The following is a 21,413-nucleotide window of genomic DNA, read 5'->3' as shown; positions in this document are numbered from 1 at the left end:
GGTCTATAAAATCAGTTATCATTCTGACATCCAAAGTCGTGGGTAAACTTATGCTCTATGTCATCCCATTTATCATATACCTCTATGTCTTTACAAGGAAAGTAATATAGGTTTCTTCCCTCCATGTGGAAGAGAAACTTGTTACAGCAGAGTTGAACAATAAAAGATACTTTATTTCTGTGTGTACCGAGCCTATTTTAGACAGAAAGTAATTCAAGTGCTTTCTTTTTTTGTTTGTGGAATTATAACATCCATGTTTTTATGCACTATACCGAGTGCTGCGTTTCTTACTTGTTTCTCTGAGTAATTCAAGCTATCTATATTTCTTTCCTTGGGAAAAAAACAAACCTTTGACATGAACATGCAAATAGAAATATTGCAGTGTACCTAGAGTACGGTATGCAAACATTTTGATTACCTGATTTATGAGAGCAGTCCTAGTATCTACAGTGGCATTTCCTGGATAGAGCAGGAAAATAGTATCTACTTTGTTATTTGTATTTTTATAAAGATGGTGGTCATTTCAGGAATAAATTAAAGTCCTGTATGTATATATTTGTATTTCCTGGTTGACCTGGTTAGTAGGTTATAGGTGTCAAAAATCATTACTCAGAGGCATTTGTTGATCCTTCTGATCAGCTCCTTGGCAGTGTCCTGCCCCTCTGACACTTAGCCGCTATCAGGTTGGTTTATCCCACCATGCTTTCAGTGGAACCAAACACTAAGTACGTGCAGCTGATTGGAATCCAGATGTTTCACACACAGAAAAAAAAAAAGTATGCTAAAAATACCCCATATGTACTGATACATCTCTTTGTGAACCCTGGAAATGGTCTAGATGAACCCTACACACACGCACATGAAAACAACAATGACAACAGAGTCATTGAGGTTTTTTTCAACTTTTGTGTTTAATTTGACTTGCAACAAAGGTCTGCAAATAGCTGTGCTAGTCTGATGTGGAGGGCCAGCCAAATGGGTGACAAGAATGATGGGCTGGGCAGGGTGTATTAAACCACTTTGAGAAGAAAATGTATTGTGTAATTACATCCTGTGTCAGCTTTTCAGGGACAAGCTATGTATCACAGAACTGAAATCTGTACTGCTTCCATACATGCCTTTCATAGTTATGTTGAAAACTGTAGTTAGCCAGGCTTTAATGTAGTTATGTTTTCAGTGATGTTGTATCTTGAATTAGCAGTATTATATAATACAGGAGTAGCTAATTTTTGTTTTGAACAAACTGTCCGTACACCTATTAACATTTAATCTGTGAAAATTGCATTTGGATGTTAACATTCTATCCAGATAAATGGGAGCTATTCACGCCCTTGTAAGTGCTTTACTGTTTAGCTTTGGTTGCGAACAAACAAGACAGCCATGAATTATTGTGCGGTAGAGAGTCTGTCTTCAGAAACAGAAAAGCTAGAAATTTTTGTTTAAAATGTTAAATTTTTTGCTGAGTAAAGCATAATATATAAGAAGTTTTGAAATTCCTAGGCTTCTCTTACTGTTTCACTTCCAAATTCCATTTCCATGAAAAGCTGATTTTGTTTTATACTACCGAAATAATGTTGTGCCATAGGGAAACAGTACTATTTGCATTAATTTGCGTTTAGGATTCCAGTGTAATCTGGCTCCCATATAGCACAATGGAAATCTAAAGTTTCTCTTAATTCAGTGTGTGAATATCTGTATTTCTCCAACTCCTTTCCAGAGATTGAGTTAAATAAACTATTATAATCTGGCAGAAATGCCTTTGAGGGACTTTATAAAGCTCTCCTCTCTTTGCCCCACAAAATTAAAAATAAAATGTTTATAGGAATGTTTGTCATTGGATATACGGCTTGCATATTCTAAAGGCAAAGCTTGAGGAATCTTGCACCTGAACTTCCAGGACACTCAACACCCCTTTTAAAGCAGAGTAGCCAGTTATGATGAATGTGAGTTATTGATTGGTTTGAGAAAATATAGTGATCATACCCTTTCCTGTGGAGTAATTGAATGAGACTAGAGTAATTGAATGAATATATAAGTTATTAAATCCTGTCAATTTTCTACGAAAAAGTTAGATTTTATTCTACCCTGACATGTCTATGGTATCCAAGCCTGTTTTTGTATCTAAACTGTCAAAGATTTCCATAGATTTGAAAATCTGTCCCCCGTTCCCCATATTAAATGTCACTGTCAGTTTACTCCATGAAAAATGAAGTTTATTTGATGTGGTTGTCATGATACTTGTATAAGCAGTGCGCCTATCACTTTTTTTCTGTAAAGAAAAATCTGACATGATATGTAGTCAGACTTGTTTTCTGCAGTGACTTTTGCAGAGCAAAACTGTAGTAATGTATACTTTCTTTACTCACATAATTTACGGAATACATAAACGTAATAGTCTACAGAAAAAGAGGGTAGATAGAACACTCACATGCTACACAATAGGATTTACTCTGTCTGGATCAGTATAGCTTGGAAGCAGTTGTACACGATGCACGTTTGTTCCTACCTATAGCAAAAATTGTCAAATAGTTGTGAGGACTGATCTGTAAATATTCACCCCTAAGCATTTATATAGATTTCTCAGGCTGTTAGGTACCACTGTACAATGTCCTCATGCTCATACAGAAAGCATCATGTATGAGAGTCACTTCATTATGTATGTTTGATAACTACATTTACAATTAATTCAGTTCTTTATCATCTGTAGGACTCCATTTAGTGGTACAAATTTGCACCAGTCCAAGCCACTATTTCAGGACTATGTGTATATGCTAAAGAATTTTCCCACAAAAATACTCAGAATCTAAAATGGCCAGTATCTAGTTGACTAAATGGCTAATATCTAGCAAGGCCCGTCTTTGCCTGTACTGCAGTAATATTGCTATCTGTGAGTGTTTATTTTGTTTTATTTATTGAAGAATAGTATCTACTGAGTTCACAGAACGCCTTAATTCAGGTTGTGTAGCATGACTGGGCTTCACTGGAATTTGTCTCCTGTACAGCTGTTAACACTGACCTTAATTACAACATGGCTTAAATCACCTGCCATCAGTGAGAAGAAAACCAGGTATTTAATGAGCCATATAGTAGCCAAGAAGCAAATCCCACACCTAGCATTAGTTTAGGTATGAACTTCACAATGAGTGTTTACAAGTTATCATGAATGAAGTGAGATTTGGTGTGTTAATTAAATACCTTTCCTATTTTAGGAAGCCTAACTTAAAGTATTAATGTAAGTTATGGCATACTCTGGCCTGCAATATATTTTGGTAAATTGAGGCATCATTTAAGTGAATATTTTAGTCTGTCACACTTGCCTGAACAGTTAAAATAAATGTAAAAAAAAATTTGCAAGTCTAGCTGGATTATATATTATTAATAATAGCCTCCAAGACATATCAGGCACTTCACAAAACTGTAACATCAGCTGTGATGCCACAGGGCTTACACAAAAAAACAAGCAGATAAGAAGCAAGGATGTGACTAGAAACCTGTAGTTTTTCCTTTAAATCACTACAATTTCCCCTATTAAAAAAAAAACCAACCAAAAAAAAAACCCCCAAAAACATCGGTTCCCTGTACTTCCTCCATCTTTTCTAAGCTTTATTTATTTTTATAGTACAGCTTTCACTCCCTACAACACTGCAGGCCTAATTTGTTTATCCTTATATATGTACTTATATGTTCCCCATTAATATTGTGTTTGAGTACTTAAGATTCCTTCTGAACCTCATAAAGCAGTTTTGAGGTCAAAATTTTTTCGGGGGGAGAACTGATAGAAACATATCGTAAGATCATGCAGAAGGTACAAATAACTAGAAGGGTCTCCAGATGTAGGACAGCTCTCCAGCTATTTGGTGATCTGTTCTTCCACCTGATTTCATGTTCTTTTTCATTATCTTCCTCCCATCACTTAAAAGTACAAAGTACTTATTCTCACCTAACATTTAGCCTATTACACATCTGAAGAAAAAATCTCCAGTTTATTTTTCAGCAGCCTAGTCAAGTCTTCATTTTTTGTTCATTGAACTCTCTTAATAGAAGGGAGAGAATTAATTTTGGAGAGGTGATGTAGTAAAGCTGCGATATGAGATCATGGAAGATGTGGAGAGGATAGATTCGTGTTTTCTAAACTCTTCGTGTTGTAAGGAAGGAAGGCACAGAAATGGAAAACTGGAGTGTTCAAAACCAGCACAGGGAGATTGTTCTTCTCTTGGGACTAATTATTAATCTGCATCACTCATTGCCATATGGTATCCTGAACTGAACATTAGTAAGAATAAAATAACACTCTACTTGAAATGATTAGTATTTAAAAATATGCCAGAGTATTGAAAGGATTAGAAATCTTTGTCATTTCTTGCATAAATGGTCTTGTCTTATATGTGGTAAAAAGGACGCTTTTCACAGGATAGATTCATTTTCTAAATGAAGAGTTTTTGTTTTTTTCCTGTAAAATGTCGCTGTTCAAGACAGGATTTGAGATTAGATGGATGACTGCTTTGATCTGTGCTGGCCATTCCTCTTGACACTCCAGACAAGGAGTTCTAGGAGTAAAACTTCTCGCCTTGAAGATTTTCATCATCTGGCTACCTTGGGAGATGGAGGGTTGCTCCACAATCTGACAAAGTGCGGTGATGGGTTGAGATTTTCAGTCGAGCTTTAGGCAGCAGACAACATTTACGGACAAATTGTCGCCTACTCAGAAGAAGCTGATAGTAATGAAAATGCTAAGGAACCATTAACTCCGTTTGAGTAACCTGTGCTACTGTGATTAAGAGAGGGTATCAGAATATCTGTGAAATATTACCTTACAAACTAATAAAGATTTCAGCTTTTCTTTGTTTCACTTCTTCAATAGTGACAGCAAAAAAAATTGCTTTTGTTTAGATTGAGAAAGGTTAGAGAGAGGAATAAGCAGAAGTCTGAAGTTCAGTATGCCTTTGACAAGTAGATAATGTCATAAGATGGGCTGTTAGTTTTGGTGAAAAAACTATATTTTATTAGTATGTACTTGAAGAATTGCAGAATAATGCTTCTATAAGGAATAAAACAATAGGATCATGTTTTCTTGTCTAGAAGTGACATGATTTTATTTTGATTAACTGGAGCAAATACTAACAGTGCATGCTTTACATTCTCTCTCTCTCTCCTGCCCTACATCTCCTCTTTAAAAAAGGCTGATCAAACCTTTTTTTTTTTTTTTTTTTAAACTCAAGACACTACATAGTCCCATCTTTCAGGACACCTTCACAGCACATATGGTATGCAAATCTCCTGTCTTTGGAGAGCCCCGTGATACTGAATGGTAGTTAACAGCTCCTAACTCTGACCAACCTAGCTCAGGATTTTTAAGTTAAAGTTTAAGCAGCTCCTACTGTAGAAATGTAGTTTATCTAATGCTCACTTGAAAAGTGTAAGCTAAAATGTCGGCTAATATATAGGAGTATGGGGTTGTATGAATTCAATAAAAATACTTCATCTTTTTGGGAAGTGCTAAATTTGGATCATGGTTATTATGGATCAGTGACACTGCACAGAGCAGCTTACCTAGAAGCCAGTAGGCTGGAAGGAGATCTACAAATATTTGGAGATATCATCTATCACAACAGATACTGATCCAGAAACTCTAATTTTTAAATCTCCTATTAATGCTAAAAAACCTCCAGGTGTATAAGCATGTGTGACTCTGCTAAAAGTATCTTTTCCAATTATTGATGACGGATGAGGATTTTTACTGGGAGGAAGGGAAGGAAGAAGTCAGTGTCTTCACGTTTTAAAAACCGAGTAGAAAAAGTAGATTTTTTTCTTTACATGTTCGCATATAAGAAATTCTGCTGAGCTCTGTTCTTGTGTATCCATCAGGGGCTATGCCTGCACTGTTTTTTTTTTTTTTTATTTTGAAGTAATTTCTTTGTTTTAATCCAACTTTGAAAGTGATCTTCTGCCTGTTTAACTTTGGATATATTCACATCCATCTGACCCCGATTTTGTAGGCCGGGCTGATGCCTTCAGTTCCCAAGGCTCTCACAGCTGTCCCTTCCTTGGGACATTTGCCCCCAAAATGCTGACATCCGCAGAGTCTTTAACCCAGTGGATGTAGCATGCCTAATCCTTTTGGCTTTGTATTCTGCAGCACCTCTTCAGCTCTCATTATAGAATGTTAACGAAGGCTTGGGAGCTTTTTTATTGTGACCAGGGTTTTTTGGAAGCACAAAACTGTTACATTCCTGAGAGCGGCCAAGGAGATTTTCACAGGGGTACGTGTAGTCCTGGAAAGGCTGGGATATGATGAGGCACACTGTCACAAGGGCATGCACCGGGTTCACTGTTGTCATTCTGAAACATCCAGTAGTCCCAGGTTTTGTCTAGTGGGAGATCTATTGTTTCCAGTCCAAAAGAGATTTTGAGAATGAGTTAGCACATGCATAGTGTGGGCAGGAACCTCAGGGCAAGATCCAAGGGTGATCCATGTTGACAGCATTAGCTACTCTTCTCTTGTTCAACCGTATACAAATTGCCATGTGACTTAATTGATCAGTAAGCTCAATGCTTTTCCCTTTGTTCATTTAATTCATCAAAAGTCCTTCCACTGACTTTCAGTAGGTTCTGCATTGAACTCTCGGGCAAACCCAATGAAATAATTGTGACTACTACAGGAGCTGCAGCTGAAGAGCCTTTCCAAACGCTTACTGGCTCAGATTTGATAAAAATACCATTGCTTTTGAACTTTGTTATTGTTCTCTGTACTGTATTAAATTATGTATTAATTTAATAAATACTCTATTGAAAGATGGTCCACAGTTATGTATGTTCAACAGTGAGGCTTTCTTCCCATGTTATTAAGTGGTGTATAAATAGGTAATTTTAAAAAACCCCTTTGATTGAAGATCACACATAATTAGAATGCACATCATTCACCTTTTATTTTCCAGTGTCTGAATAGGCACTAAATATTGACTTGCTTTGTCTAGCCTAGCAGCTATCCCAAACTGTTCTTTGTGAGTGGCAGAGAAGAGATAGGAGCGGGAGACGACATGCAAGTGTTATCTCCGAAGTACAATCAGATTGTCATTTTATGTTGTGTTACTGTTAGCAAATCACAGTTTGATTGTTTAAATGCATCAGTGTGTGAGAAACTTGCAACCAGGGAGCATTATAAGAAAATACATTAATTCTAAAAGAAAAATCCTTTCTGTTGTTAAAAAAAAAAGGAAAAAAAGAAGCTTTGAGTATTGCAAAGAAGTGCTCTTGTTACTACTTTCAAATATGCAGGGAACGTGGTATGGTTCATGGTTCTCTTCAAAAGCGGTTAGTCATGAAAGGCAATAATGTAATAATAGATTTCAGTATGATTTGGTAACATGAGATTCAAATATACAGGCTGTTCTGATACTTTATAGGAAGAAGCAAGCATCAGTGACGGATTCTAACTCTTCATATCTGTTTAAAAAAAGACTTGATTTTAAAAAAAAAAAGCATCTGTAAAAAATTTTCTGTAGAACCTTTGAAGGAAACAGCTAATAGTTAAAAATCTTAATTTCCGTTTTTGGTAAGGACTCCTTGTATAACCTCGGGATAAGTTAATTAACTTTTGTTTTATTCACATCTAAGATACTCTAATATTTGATGTATGAGTATCACTATGTATTGCTTCTTGGGCCCTTGTAAAGGTAAATAACTTAACCATGTTAAAAGCCTAAGTATATGCATTAACTCATAACTCAGATTTAATTTCATCCTATGTCTGTAGAGTCTGCAGTTAAGTACAGTCTTGATATGACAAGGATTGAGCTGCTTTGTGTTTTACAATTAATTGTTATTATTACCATTAATTATTTTACAAATGGATAAATTAAAAATACTACATTACTTATAAAGTATAATTACATCTGTTGTGTTGTTCTCACTGATTTCTTTTACAATTGAGGCAGGCATCCCTGAAGGAGCATTTTCAGTAGAGGGAAAAACCTGTAGCTATTAGTGATTATGCATTTAAAACACTGTGTGTGGGTGGGTATATATGTAGAGTCCTGTAAGAATAGTAAATGACCATGAGCACTCATTTGCAGTGCATTTCCAGTTCTCCCTCCCCGGGTTCAGACAGTTCCTGAGCTGCAGATTCCCGCAGGTTGGGACAGAAGAGACACCTGCTTGTCATTGCCAGGGTGGTGATGCTGGGGGAAATAGGCTTTGGCATGACCCAGGACAAATATTCTTAAATACTGAGGTTAAGGTGATTCTCTGAGGGAGAATTCTTTGACATGGAGATATATGTATGTTATAAGTGATACATACATGTGATAATTCGCAAAATTTGTAATATATCTTGAATTGATAGGGCAGAATGTACAGAAATATACTGCTTACCTTGTACTAAACTGGCCCAAAACTTTCAAAACTTCTTAGTCTTGTGATTCTCATTTCCATCTTAATTACAGCACTACATTTCTTTACTGTAAATGCTTAGTTATGAGTGCAGAGTAACTCAGCCAAACTAGTTTTGGATGGGCAAAGTTAGGTACAGTAGCAGGCTGACCCTGGCAATATAGACCTTGCTCTAACCTAATTAATCAGGGTTTTTCAGTGTAGATGTGTAGACATATTGCCAGTTTTCCAAGTGAACATTTATAACATTTTCTTGTGTACACCAGACCTATGGCAAATATCTGCACACTGTTCTTCTCAGTGGATACTGGAAATGGAAAATGATGCACCTTATACAGAGTATTTTGTATCAACCTGGTTTTTTTATTTACTTTCTTGACAACCTCCTGAGGAAACAAGACATATCAAAATTAAAACAGCACCCCCAAAAAAAAAAAATCAGTTACTGAGGTGAAGCTGAGAAAAGCAAAAGTGACAGCAGTTATATGAAGAGGCGCTGGCTCTTGAAGTTAAGCTGCTCTGTCACATACCATCAATTGGACTATTATCTGGCACAGGAGGACTGTAATAAATTGTCAGATTTTCTTCTTAGCTGAAATGATGGGATGGAAATTGTGCTGCGTATTTTTGGACAGGAATGGGGGAAAAATCCAGCATGTAGCTGATTTCCTCACATGCCAGACCTGCCATGATGCACAAACCCAATTTCCAAAATGTAGCTCTTAGAAATCTTGTATGATAAATGCTGAGATAGTTAAGAAAGAAATCCTATCTCTTCTCCAGGAAAACAAGGTCAAGGAGGAGAAAAATCATTAATGAGAGTCAAAGTTGGTTTTTTTGTGTGTGTTTTTGTTGTTGTTGTTTGTTGGTTTGTTTTTCATTTAAAACGAATAAATATGCGGTTTCATATGTTTTTTTTTCTTCTTGTTAGAGAAAATCATGAGGTAAGCAGGCTTTCATATATCACATCTCTGGTTCTGTAGTATTTTCATTTAAACTTTTACAGAATTATAGTATCAGAATATTTGGTTCTCTAGTAGGTGGATCTGATGATTTGATGTGGAAAAGATGTTATTACCTATGGAAATGCTTTGTGGGGCTTATATGATCTTATTTAGATGATCTGTGATATTTTTGGAAAGCGGCTGATAATATCTAGTGATGGTATGAGCAGCAGATGAAAATAACTGTTTCAAACTGTTATATGTTCTCAGAAGTGGGAAGTTTTTGGTAGAATTGTTGTATGACTAATATATACATGTATGTATATGTTTAATAATAGGGTGTTGATACCCACTTTTAAAGCCTTAGCTTTAAAATAAGTTTCTTTTCCAGCAGAAAATTGGAAGTTTCATCTAATGAAGTCAATAAAAAATTGTACGAGCCAAATAAGAAAGTGTGGAACAGCTAGACAGAGTACTAGAAACCAGTGGAAAGCACTTCACGTACTGAATCAATCAGAAATATGAAGACTGAGAAAAAAAATCAGCAAATCTGTCAGAATAGGAAATAGAAAGCATAGCTGAGAATCATGAGATTGTGAAAAATCAAGATTATTTACTTGCATTATTCCAGTGCCATTAGAAACTGAGCCAAAAATGGAGGTGCCAGAGCACATTGAACAAGTGTAAAAATCATCAAGTATAGAATATATTGATCTGCGAATTTTGAAGGAACGTACAGACATGAGCAAGCTGTTAACAAAAGTGTGTAATTTATATCTAAATAAACTGTGATGGAAAGAAGGTAGCAGCTGCTCTATCTAGATTTTACAAAATGCTAGAAATGGGATCATTTCAAAATGACAAAAATTGTTTAGAAAATTGTTTCAAAATATCTAAAACCTCCCATCAATTTGAAAAGAATTCTAAAAAACTAAATTTTACCAGCATACCAGTATGTTTTTTCCATCAGGCTTCTTTAGGATTTCCTTAGTTTGTTGATTGAATAACAGACACACTAGAACCTATTGGAATAATTCCTTGGAATATTAAAATATTAAAGTCTCTGACAGATAATAGAAAAGAAGTTGTCATGGAATGTCAGGTAAATTATTGCTTTGGATTAGAAACTTGATAAGACACTAAAACCAGGTTAAGAACAAGTAAACAATTTAGAACAGTATTGCCTCAGGGTTCTACTCTGCTACACTAAAACCAAAAAAGTCTGAAAAAGAAGTTGCAAGCTGATAGACGGCACATGAGAACATAGATTAGTGAATGTTAGAGAGGTTCAAGGGTGTTCGAAGTTTTGATCTCAGTTGAGAAACTTTAGATTTATCAGTGTACGATAACTGGTATATTCATTGTTTATACACATACATCTTACAAAGTGTTGTGGCAATACATGTTTTAAATCCTACTGAGTATTGTAAATACATGTTTCTGGTTTCTAATGTTTTCTTTTTTATTGGAAAGTATGGTTTCAGAGGATTATGAATATAGTTTCATTTTGGGGGTAAAAAATTGTTTTTGTCATGTCAAAGCCTGTGATTTAATGGAAACTGAGTATTTCTTTAATTTAACAAAACCCTGGATTATTCTGTGAGATGGTGCTATTATAATTGATTTTTTGGTGCTTTTGGTGTGGGTATATATCTTCATTTTGTGGCTAAAGCAGTGGGCAGCAAATCTTTACAAGCCTTTGCAAAGCTTACCAACCATGAAACAGATTTCACGTACCATCTGCTGTGTGAAGGACACATTAAAGTAGTTCCCGATTTCTCCAAAGCATCAGCACATTCATGCAAATCCCTATTCTCCTACCTGTACTTTGGGAAGTGATGGAGTGTACTATCTACACAGTTCACTGAATCATATTGGAACTGCATGGTCTTGTTTGCAGGAAGAGGAGATAGCTCGATAACAGCTAAAATGCAGCAGAGGTAGCCAACTACTTCATATGGATAATTACTCTGAGAATTAATTTTATCCAAAGTCCCATAAAGGCTATAACAAAATTTTATAAAAGCAGTTGAAACTTCTGGAGAAGGGTAAACTTATGATATTCAATGCTGAATTAATAGCAGTTCCTCAAAGAATTAATCCACTGTTTGTCACAGTTGAAGTTACTGAAAGTCTGTTTGAACAGTGAAGCAAAACCCAAAGTGAAAGATGAAAACGCATTAATAATGAGTTTAGTAGTTTTTGTTCATGTTACTGACTGAATGAAATTGTTTACCCTACTGAAATCAGGTGTAAAGACTTTTCATCCACATCGATTCCAATGACTTTTGGACCCCAGAAGAAATGTTCCTTATGACACAAGTGGTACTTTAACTTCTGCAGATTGTGACCTTGCTGTAGGCTTTTACTTGTCTTATACTAGCAAGATGCTCTCAGCTTAAAAGAGCTAACGCACTGGAAGATTTCTTGACAATCAATGTTTATTACTTTTAGTGTAGTGCTCAAAAACCCCACAGTGTTATTAATTGTCAATAGAAGAATGGTAGTCAGCAAAATCCAAAAATATTAAACTGTTCATCATAATCTGTAGAACACAGCAGCTACCTGGAGAGACTTTAAACCTTTAGAAACAGGATAGCAGGCAGTCTGCAATATATCATTTCTAAAACCCTGCATATGGTCCAAGAGCTCTTGAGTAGATTTTAGCGCTGATTTACATGTATTTCTTGTATTCTACTTTGATATTCACGTGAGTATTCTATACAGTTATAGCATTTAAAGCAAACCATTATAAAAGTATTCATTCCTTCATGTGGCCCTAGGGATCCAGATATTTCCACTTCCGTATGACAGGATATCCAATCCTGAGCTTTGTGTCGTGGATTCTGTGCTATTAAAATATGTGCTTGGAATGGGACTTTGATTCAAGGAGATTTTTTCGCAGATATATCAGTTTGATTGCTTTACTCAGAACTTTTATTTTGGAGGAAAATAGCTCCTTGTTTAAAAGAAATAAGGAAGGTGCCTCCTGTGTAATACTTTCTCTTTACTTGCTTGTAGGGCTTTTATCTTTTTTGTTGAGTAGTGAAGTAACTTTAAAAGAAATTAAATTCTGTATCCGGAATGCCTGGGTTTACTACAGATTGAATTGAGAAGTTTCACTCTTTGAAGAAGTTTTCTCTTTTATTCACATCTTGCAGCTCAGAGCTATCTCCATCATATAATAAAAGAAAACAACTAAGTAACAGAATGAAGCAAAAGAAGTAGATTTTTGTGTTAGCTGTGGGGCTTTCTTTTCCTTTAACATTGATTTTTACTAAATGCCATAAGCATAATTCTATTCATTCCTGGGCAGTGATTCCCTAAACTGCAGCATAAAACTTGGCTTATCACCTTAAAGACAATCTTAGTCATTCTGGAAATCTCTTAAGGTAGTCTCATAGGAAACATTCCTTTCATCTGCTTACTCTGGTTGAGTTTCTCATGTTATGCTATCCAAAGACAGCTTGCTTAGTTTTATCCATTCTTGCCCCCGTTCTATTCATGAATAAGCCTTAAAGAGGCTTTGAGATGCCTCAGGTCTAACACTGTAAACTATACAGGGTGTTTCAAAAACATGGACCCAGTTTCAAAGGCATAGTGATTTCAAACTGAGTCCATCTTTGTGAAAAACCCTGTATTTTAAAATAACACCAAATAGGGGGTGAAAGAGTGTATAATCTTGTCTAAATTTTAAAGGAGAAGCTATCTGTCCCAAATCAATGTTTTGTTGCCATTAACTGTAGATTAAAAGGAAAAGTCATGTTTCATTCTAAGAATAAGTAATCCAGGAATTGTTTCAAGATTCATGAAATCAACCGTATCAGTTAAACGTTATGACAAACTGTAATTTTTTTTAATATATAGCACGGAATTTTAAAGAAAGAAGAATTATATATATAACTGGAATGTTTAGAAGGGAATTCAGCATAACAACTGTTAACAGTATGAGTAGTTAGTGACAATGTCCTGTGCTTCTGTCATTTGTCCTGGTTGAATATGGCTTGAGTGTTAGTTTATAAAGATTTCAAGTCTAAAGCCAGGAAAACACCAGAAAAATTAGAGAAATAGCAGATTAATCTCTCCTTGGCTGTGTAAACATAATTCTGTATATTGAATTTAAGGTTTGCTAATCCCTTACAATCATGTTTCTTCCAATTAAGTTGCAGTGCTTTAAATACTTTCAATGACAGGAGGCTGAAGAAGCAAGTGCAATGTCAGGAAAGGGAGGAGTGTGATAATCCTAAATGAAAGTAATTTTATTAGGAGAGAAAGTAATCAGAAAACAGAAGTTCCAAAGTGGAGAAGTTCAGAAAATAAAGGATTCTACAAAATGCTCTGACCCTCTAGGGAAGCGAAGAAATAAAATTGGGATTTTCGGCTTGATTAAAGTTTGATTTATGAGCTGCTTTTCGTTAACAGCAGTGGAACAAGAGGAGGAGAAAAAAGATTTAACTTGTAAGGGAGAAAATTCTTTTGGAAATTGCCTTCAAGTTCATGGAGTTTAAAAAAAGTGACAAATGGAACTGTTTTGTAAGTATTCCCCTTCTGGCCTCTGCTTTGTTCTCCACTCCCTCCCCCAATCCATAGTTAGTAATAAATTATAAATGCTAGTGAAGTAATCTAAAAACATAACAGATTACTAATTTGATGTTCTATTATTGTTCAAGAGTAAATAACTTAATGTTGGGGCATATCTCCTGTATTTATATTGTCTGCAGTCCTACTTAGGTACCACAAAAATGCATCAAAAGATCTAGAAGGAGATCACAAGCTTAATTACCATGCATGGAGGTCTTTTGCACAGAGGTTATTACATGTAGGAGATCAGGAAGTGGAAAAAAAAATTCAAGAAGTGCTGAACCTCTGTGCAAAATGTGCAGTCTTTCACAAATGGAATTAAGATAAGGAAAATATAAAATAACGAAGAGCCTCTTATGTTTTTCTGATAGTAGGAAGGAGCATGGCTAAAGTTAGGGTTGGCAGGGAGCAGTATGTGGTACAGTTTTCTTGTTCTATGTATGGAAAGATTTCTCCATCTTTGTTTCATCAAGCTCTTAGCTCACTTTCGCAGCTGATGATGTGAGCTGTCAGTCCACAGCAAATAGTAAAACAAATCCTTGTTTGATACTGCTGTCCCTTTCTCTGCAAAACGTCAGGTAAGTGACCCCTGGACCCAGCAACTTAAGGCGGGATGCTGTTTCCACAGGTCTAGTTCTCCAAAATGGAGTTATGGTGACATGTACAAAAAGTTGCCAATTCTTTAGTGCACTGAAGGGTTAAAGAAAATGCTGTCGTGCTCTGTAAGTAATAATGGGCTCACATTGGCTTACAAATTGAAAGTTACTATTGTATAATACCTTTTGAAGGTAAATGTAGGAGTAAAATTGCTTTTCAGTTTGAATTGACTCAGACACTGAAAATTCTGAATTGTCATCATAAAAATTCAGGCTGCCAGTGCTTTAACAACCCTTTACCTTCAATTTTTACATAGATCACCAAACCTGTATAAAGTAATAACACACAGGAGTTTTTTTTTCACTGAAAGGTTATTATAATTTGTTGTTCATCGGAAGTTTTGAATACTGTGATCCATGATAAGATAGTTTTGGCCACTTTGCAATTACATTAAATCTTTTATTAATTTCAGTTTAACTTGAATTCTAAATAGACTCTCAAAATTTCATGCTAAGAAAAATGAAGTTGTCATTGTGCTAGATGATACAGTGATTTCATATATAAACATTCAGCAAAACATACTAAATAATAAACAGTAGCTGTTGAAACTGTCTGCCACCCATCATCAGGGCTTCTTTATTCCTAAAAATTTACCTATTCACTGTAAGTCCAACTCTACCCAGTTTGCTAACACATAACTATATCTCAGTGAAAATGGTAAAAAGTATAAATAACTGATTTTTAAATTATTTTTCTTCACTAAAAATTATACCAGTGTATACTACATATAAATGCATAAAATTTGTGGATTTGATATTATGTTGGCTGTATATCAGCAGATATTAACATCTAACTGCCTAAAAATAAGGGTACAGACATGCATGGGATTATGCATCTGTTCAACCAGCAAACTCTCACTGTTTCAGCAGAAGTCAGTATGAGATATAAGTTTCCCAACTACTAGCCAAATCAAAATTTTCAATCTGGAAGTCAGTAGGTTGAAGTTTGTTTCTAGTATCTGATGGTGATATGCAATAATATATCAGTCATCAGTATATCACAATTTTAAACATCCTTTGTTCTTATGTATGTAATACTTTCAGAACTCTCAACCAAACATATGTGATACCAAGCCATACCAGAGGTGATAGGCACAGGTATAACAGCAGTATCTTCATACCTCCTTTACACCAGAGTGCAGAATCTGCCCCTCATCATAAAAAGGACAGCGAGGTACTAGAGAGAGTGCAGAGGAGGTGACAAAGCTGGTGAGGGGTCTGGAGCACAAGTCTGATGAGGAGCGGCTGAGGGAACTGGGGCTGTTCAGCCTGGAGAACAGGAGGCTGAGGGGAGACCTGATCGCTGTCTACAACTACCTGAAAGGAGGTTGGAGCGTGGAGGGGGTTGGTCTCTTCTCCCAAGTAGCAAGTGATAGGACAAGAGGAAATAGCCTCAAGTTGCGCCAGGGAAGGTTTAGATTGGATATTAGGAAAAAATTCTTCACGGAAAGGGTTGTCAGGTATTAGAACAGGCTGCCCAGGGAAGTGGTAGAGTCACCATCCTTGGAGGTGTTTAAAAGTAATTTAGACAAGGTTCTTAAAGACATGGTTTAGTGCTAGAGTTATGGTTGGACTCAATGATCCTGATGGTCTCTTCCAACCAAAATGATTCTATGATTCTAACTCCCAACTCACCTGGCAGTTGAAATGGAGGAGACCTGGGGGTGGTCATGTCCTCTTTCCTTTCCCCAGCGTCAAGCACCTTCCTCTTCCCATCGGTGGGGCTCAGAGCAGACGAACTCCATGGACAAGGTGGATGGAAGGCAGACACAGGGATGAGGAAGGGAGGAGGATACTTGTGGTACTACAGACCACTGAAATGGGAGCAGAAGAGGTGGCTCCCCTCATGCAAAGTTGCCTTTACTGGTAACTTTGCTGCAGGTGCATCTTGAAGAGGTTATAGCTCTGTAATGAGAAAGCAAGTTAGTTGAAAGGGTGAGAAGAGATGTGAAACATCCAAGTGGTTCACAGATACTTTATATAGCAAATATATTGGCCTTAAATTAATATATTAAATGTCTATTGAAGTCATGGTATGTTGACTGGAAAATCTCAGCAAGTACTCCCATCACAAGTATAAAACTGAACTCCATTTCTGGGGTTTTTCCTTCATAAATGTGTGGGCATCAGGATAAAATCAGACACTATGAAACAAATGAGGATTGCATACCAAAGATATTTACTCTCATAGAGGCAGGGTACCTTCTCTTCCATCAGTGTACACATGTAGTATTGGGTTGGATGCAGCGACAGTAAGCACTGGTGTATGCAAATTTACAAATACCAATCTGTAAAGTCAGTGTCAGAGATTAGAAAGTACAGTTTAGTGTCTTGTCATATTGAAGGGTTGTCTTTATTACAGTATATGCAGTAGGTGGCTTCTGCATGTAGAGATTGTCCCTGCAATCATTGTATCTTCCTGTCACTTGGGTGTTTCTAGTCTATTTAACACTTAAAGAAGCTGGACTGTCGCCACATTCCTGGCTGCCACTGTCAAGCTCTTGGAAGAGAAGTGGGCTTAAGTACTGCTGATGAATGTTATTCATAATTTACCACAAAAAGCAGAAACATTCAGGGTAAAAATTCTGCCCTTTCATATATTTTCTGGGTGCTATTTTATTTTTAATGTACTCTTACAAGGTAGCTTTGAACTCGATTCACATAAAAGAGCCTCCAGCCGTACATCTTACAAAAAGCACGTAGACCTTATTTAGTCATTCTTTTTATTCCTCTGACTTGAGTGTGATCTCTGTTCCACTCTCACTGATGGAGCTGGCACTTGAACTTCATCAACATTTAGTCTTGATCTAATTCAGTAGAACACAAAGCACAACAGATTTCTAAAGTGGAATAATAGCCACTTAAATATTGTTTAAGACCACCACATACAGAGGCAACAGTTTCAGTTTCTTCAAAATTATTTTACATCTTCAACAAACATGATTATTCTTCCTCCTGCTTATTAAGGTACCATCTAAATGGCAGCATGTCCACTGTAGGCCAGAAGTAATTTTATGTGATCATTGTTACACCTTTTATGTTGGAATGATTTTCTTTTTTAAGTGCTTGCCACTATGTTGAAGAATGGTTTATGTTTTCCTCAAGCAGAAACTGGGATGTTTCTTCTTGCAAGATAAGCTACTGAATGGGGAACTTCACTTATTAACAACAAAATTTAGCATTTTGGACCATGTAACTCTGTTTCCCAGGCCACAAAATGATTTGGTAGTATGAATTCCTGCAGCTATTTCCATCAGATTGGGACTGGATAGATCAGCAGAAATAGATTTATTGTTCACATTTTCAGAAATACTCTGATTACTGAGCCTACAGAAGAATGATGCTTTGAAATTTATTACTTTGGGTCAGGTGGGAATTGTTACCTTTTCCCATCTACTGCTGTGTGAGTAGAACTGTAGGTCAGCTGAAGTGGAATTGGATTTCAAAGTTGGGGACATCTTTTCTTGTTAGCCAGTACATGAAGTAGCAAATAGATCTCCAATGCATGGATTCATGTGTGTAAATAACCGTTCCTGTCCCTTCAGTAAGCACCTTCCTAGACAGCAAATGTAAAATAACTACATTATTAAGGGAACGTGTATCCTGAATATAAAAAAAAAATTATTCTTGTCCTCTAGATGGTATTTCTTGGTGTGTTTTTTGCTAGGAAGGGCAATTTTTATTATTTTGTAAATCACTCAAAAAAAAAAAATCATGTACACTTATCCTGATATGTTGCTTTCCAAGCTTTCAAACTACTAAGTATAATAGATATCTTTATCATAGAAGGCTATTCTGCACAAGCTGGCCATCAAAGCAAACTCTAATACAAACCTGGAGTACTCTGACCATCAGCCTTTGAGTTGGTGCATGCAGAATAGAATCACAAATGGTCACAGAGTTCATAAATTAGCAGCAGCACTGCTGTCACAATTGTGCCATGACTATGACATGTCATTTCCTCACTGTGATTAACTGTGCTTTACCAGAAACCCGTTTTTGAGTAGAACAAAATGAGAGAATTAAGTTTCCTTTATATTTCACTTACTTCATTGTGACCATAGACTTCAGTCCGTCTGATCCAAATCAGTTAAATGTTAAAGCAATTTGGCCTCTTTTCAGCTCCAATTTCTACTTGCAGAACCTGAAGACCATGAACTCTGTCTTACCAAAGGGTAAACTCAATTTTATTTTCTGTTATGTAAGCTAATTTGTGAGGGGTTCTCATAATGTCATGTCTTCAAGGAGATTGCAATGAGCGTCTTTAAGTTCAGGCCAAGCATGTGAATTTGCCGTTCATGTTCTAGTATTAATTAGAACTAACTTAGATCTTTTCAAAATGTCCAGACTCTACAATTCAGAAAGCAGAGTGTCTCATCTACAAGTGATCTGAGACCTTAGACAAATTCCATCGGAAGTGTATTTAGAGTAGAAATTGGGATTCTTCTGTTGAATGTCTAGCTGTTCCATTAATTCATTATTTTTTACTTAGCCTTCAGTTCTTTTTTCATTAGTGGTTGTCGTATTGCTTACTTTTTCATAGCAGCATGGCACCTAATTACTACATTTGGATGACTATGACACAGCAGAATGTATTTTAATAGATAATAAGGTATATGATTTGAATGAAAACAGCTCATATTCTCACCAGTGTTTCCATTATGGAGTGTTGCATCCAGTCCTAGCAGTGAGTCCCCAAAGATAACCAGACCGATCAAATACAATGCAAGTAACCTTGAACTAGATCCTAAGATACAGTTCCTTTTAGTGATAATAAGACAATAATTTATATATAAAGAAGCAGCGCAGCACAAGCTACCAGAATGATTAATTCTCCGTAACCCAGCTCAGTAAGGCTTGTTGCAGTATTACTTAAGCAATTTAGATGTGGTTTCACTTGTGCTAATAGTTAAGGTCAGCAGTTGTATGCTTCCTGCTCTGGTTTAATTCCCACAAAGGACTTCTGGTTTGGTCGTTCGTTGTTGTTTGTTTGATTGGGTTTTATTTGGTTTGGGGGCTTTTGTTTGTGTGGGTTTGTGGTTTGTTTTGGTTTGTTTGGGTTTTTTAAAATTTGCTAATGTAGCCATTCTCTGGACATCCATCAAATTATATTTTCCCAGAAAACCTGTTCATCTTGTGGACCGCGTATTTTCTCATAACTTGGATATATATATGTGAACCATCCATCAGCATATGCTTTTCCTCAGTAACAGATCAGTATTATTTTGAACCATATCTTAGTCATGTTTTGCCATGCATGGTTCAAGATTGCCTTAATATATTCTTGGTCATCCAAACATTGTTACTCTAGGGTTTCTGAATTTCTCTGAAAATTCAAGTTATGTAATAGCAAAAGAATAAATACGTGTGTGTTTGTGTGTGATACTTTTTGAACAACTCATTACTAACATCTCAGGATCTCATGTTAATGGTAGTTCTCGAAGATGTTAAAAAAAATCATTCTTGCTACAACCGTACAGGCAGGCTTGATTTTAATTTATCTATCTATCTATCTATTTATTTATTTGAGGTTCCCAGAAATACACAGCAAGTAAAATGCTGCAAATACATGTTCTGTTTTAGCCAAATGGAAGGATTGAAGGGAGTTTTCAAGATAATGAACACAGATGGGTTTGCTATTATCTGTCACATAAGGAAAAAAAAAAAAAAGCCATTTTTTGCTTTTGTATGGCTAGTTCATGCGAGAAACATCTGAGTCAGCATTTCCAATACCGATTTCAATTTAGTCCATGGCTGCGAGTGCTACACTGGCAGGAGAACACAGCTGTGGTTCCCTGCAGCGCAGTGACGATCAGGATTCACTGCAGTTGCTGGTGACTGCACTCGCCATCCCTCTGACATGCCAGGCGAATCCCCTGTAACTCTGCCGGATGGATGCAGTCCGGTTTGTTTGCTCACGGTTCACTTACTGGTACTTTACGCTATTTTTTGTGTGACTGGGCAGCACACAGGACGGCTGCCAGGTTTGTGGTGGCTGCTGTGTCCTGTGCAGGGGAACCCCCTGGTAGAGGGGAGGGTGCCAGGGCTTGGCTGGTGTGTTTGTCAACAGCTCAGGTCCAGATGGGTTCAGCTGCAACCTCTAATCACTTGAGATCCACCATGTACCTCTGTATTACCATTGATATATTTTGATGAATGGCAGTTGTCGTGCACATGGTAACAAAAGCATTAATTAAATTCTTGGTCATTTTCATTACTCTGTCCCTGCAATAATAAAATAGATTTACCTTAGTTATTGCTTCTGTAATTGCCACTGGCTTACAGGTGAATGTGCAGTAGATTTACTGCTGAAGAATCATACATTTGCAAGCAGCCACTGGTGTTTATGTGAGCTGAGTTGAACAAGTAAGCCTGTAATACATGAAAAAAAAATTAAACAGGAAAAGATGAGTTTAATGGGCTCTTCTGTCTTCTGGAAGTGGTATTTAAATAAATAGAGGTTCTGTTCTTTCAGATATTTCAGATGCAATTTTAACAGCTCTTTGAAAATTAATTCTGTACCTTTCCATCTATTTATATATGTATTCTATATATTCCTACCATGAAGACATTCTTTACTTTCTTGAGTTCATTTCTAGCTAAATATTGTATGACAGTAGCTTGCACTGAAAACAAAAAACTGCGAAACTGAGGAGAAAGAGAAAGCTACTCCCACTCTATCTGTCCAAATTTGGAGAATAAAGAATGAGCCTTAATCAAATGAGTAGACTTTGGCAAACATATTAGCATAGCATTGGTTATCAGTTCTCTTCTGTGCTTTGTAAATGAAAGTCGGGAGTTCAGTAGAGTATTGTAAATCGTGTCATCTGAGAATTTAGAAAGG

The 21,413-nt window shown here is 36.4% G+C and overlaps 1 protein-coding gene across 1 annotated transcript in view; it reads left to right on the top strand.

Annotated features, from left to right (window-relative positions):
- PCDH11X (protocadherin 11 X-linked) overlaps positions 1 to 21,413 on the top strand; it is a 473,232-nt gene that overhangs the window by 425,455 nt on the left and 26,364 nt on the right. The window lies entirely within an intron of this gene.

The sequence above is a fragment of the Caloenas nicobarica genome, chromosome 12, assembly GCF_036013445.1.
Source record: "Caloenas nicobarica isolate bCalNic1 chromosome 12, bCalNic1.hap1, whole genome shotgun sequence".
Classification (NCBI taxonomy): Eukaryota; Metazoa; Chordata; class Aves; order Columbiformes; family Columbidae; genus Caloenas; species Caloenas nicobarica.
This window is presented reverse-complemented; position numbering and strand designations above follow the sequence as displayed.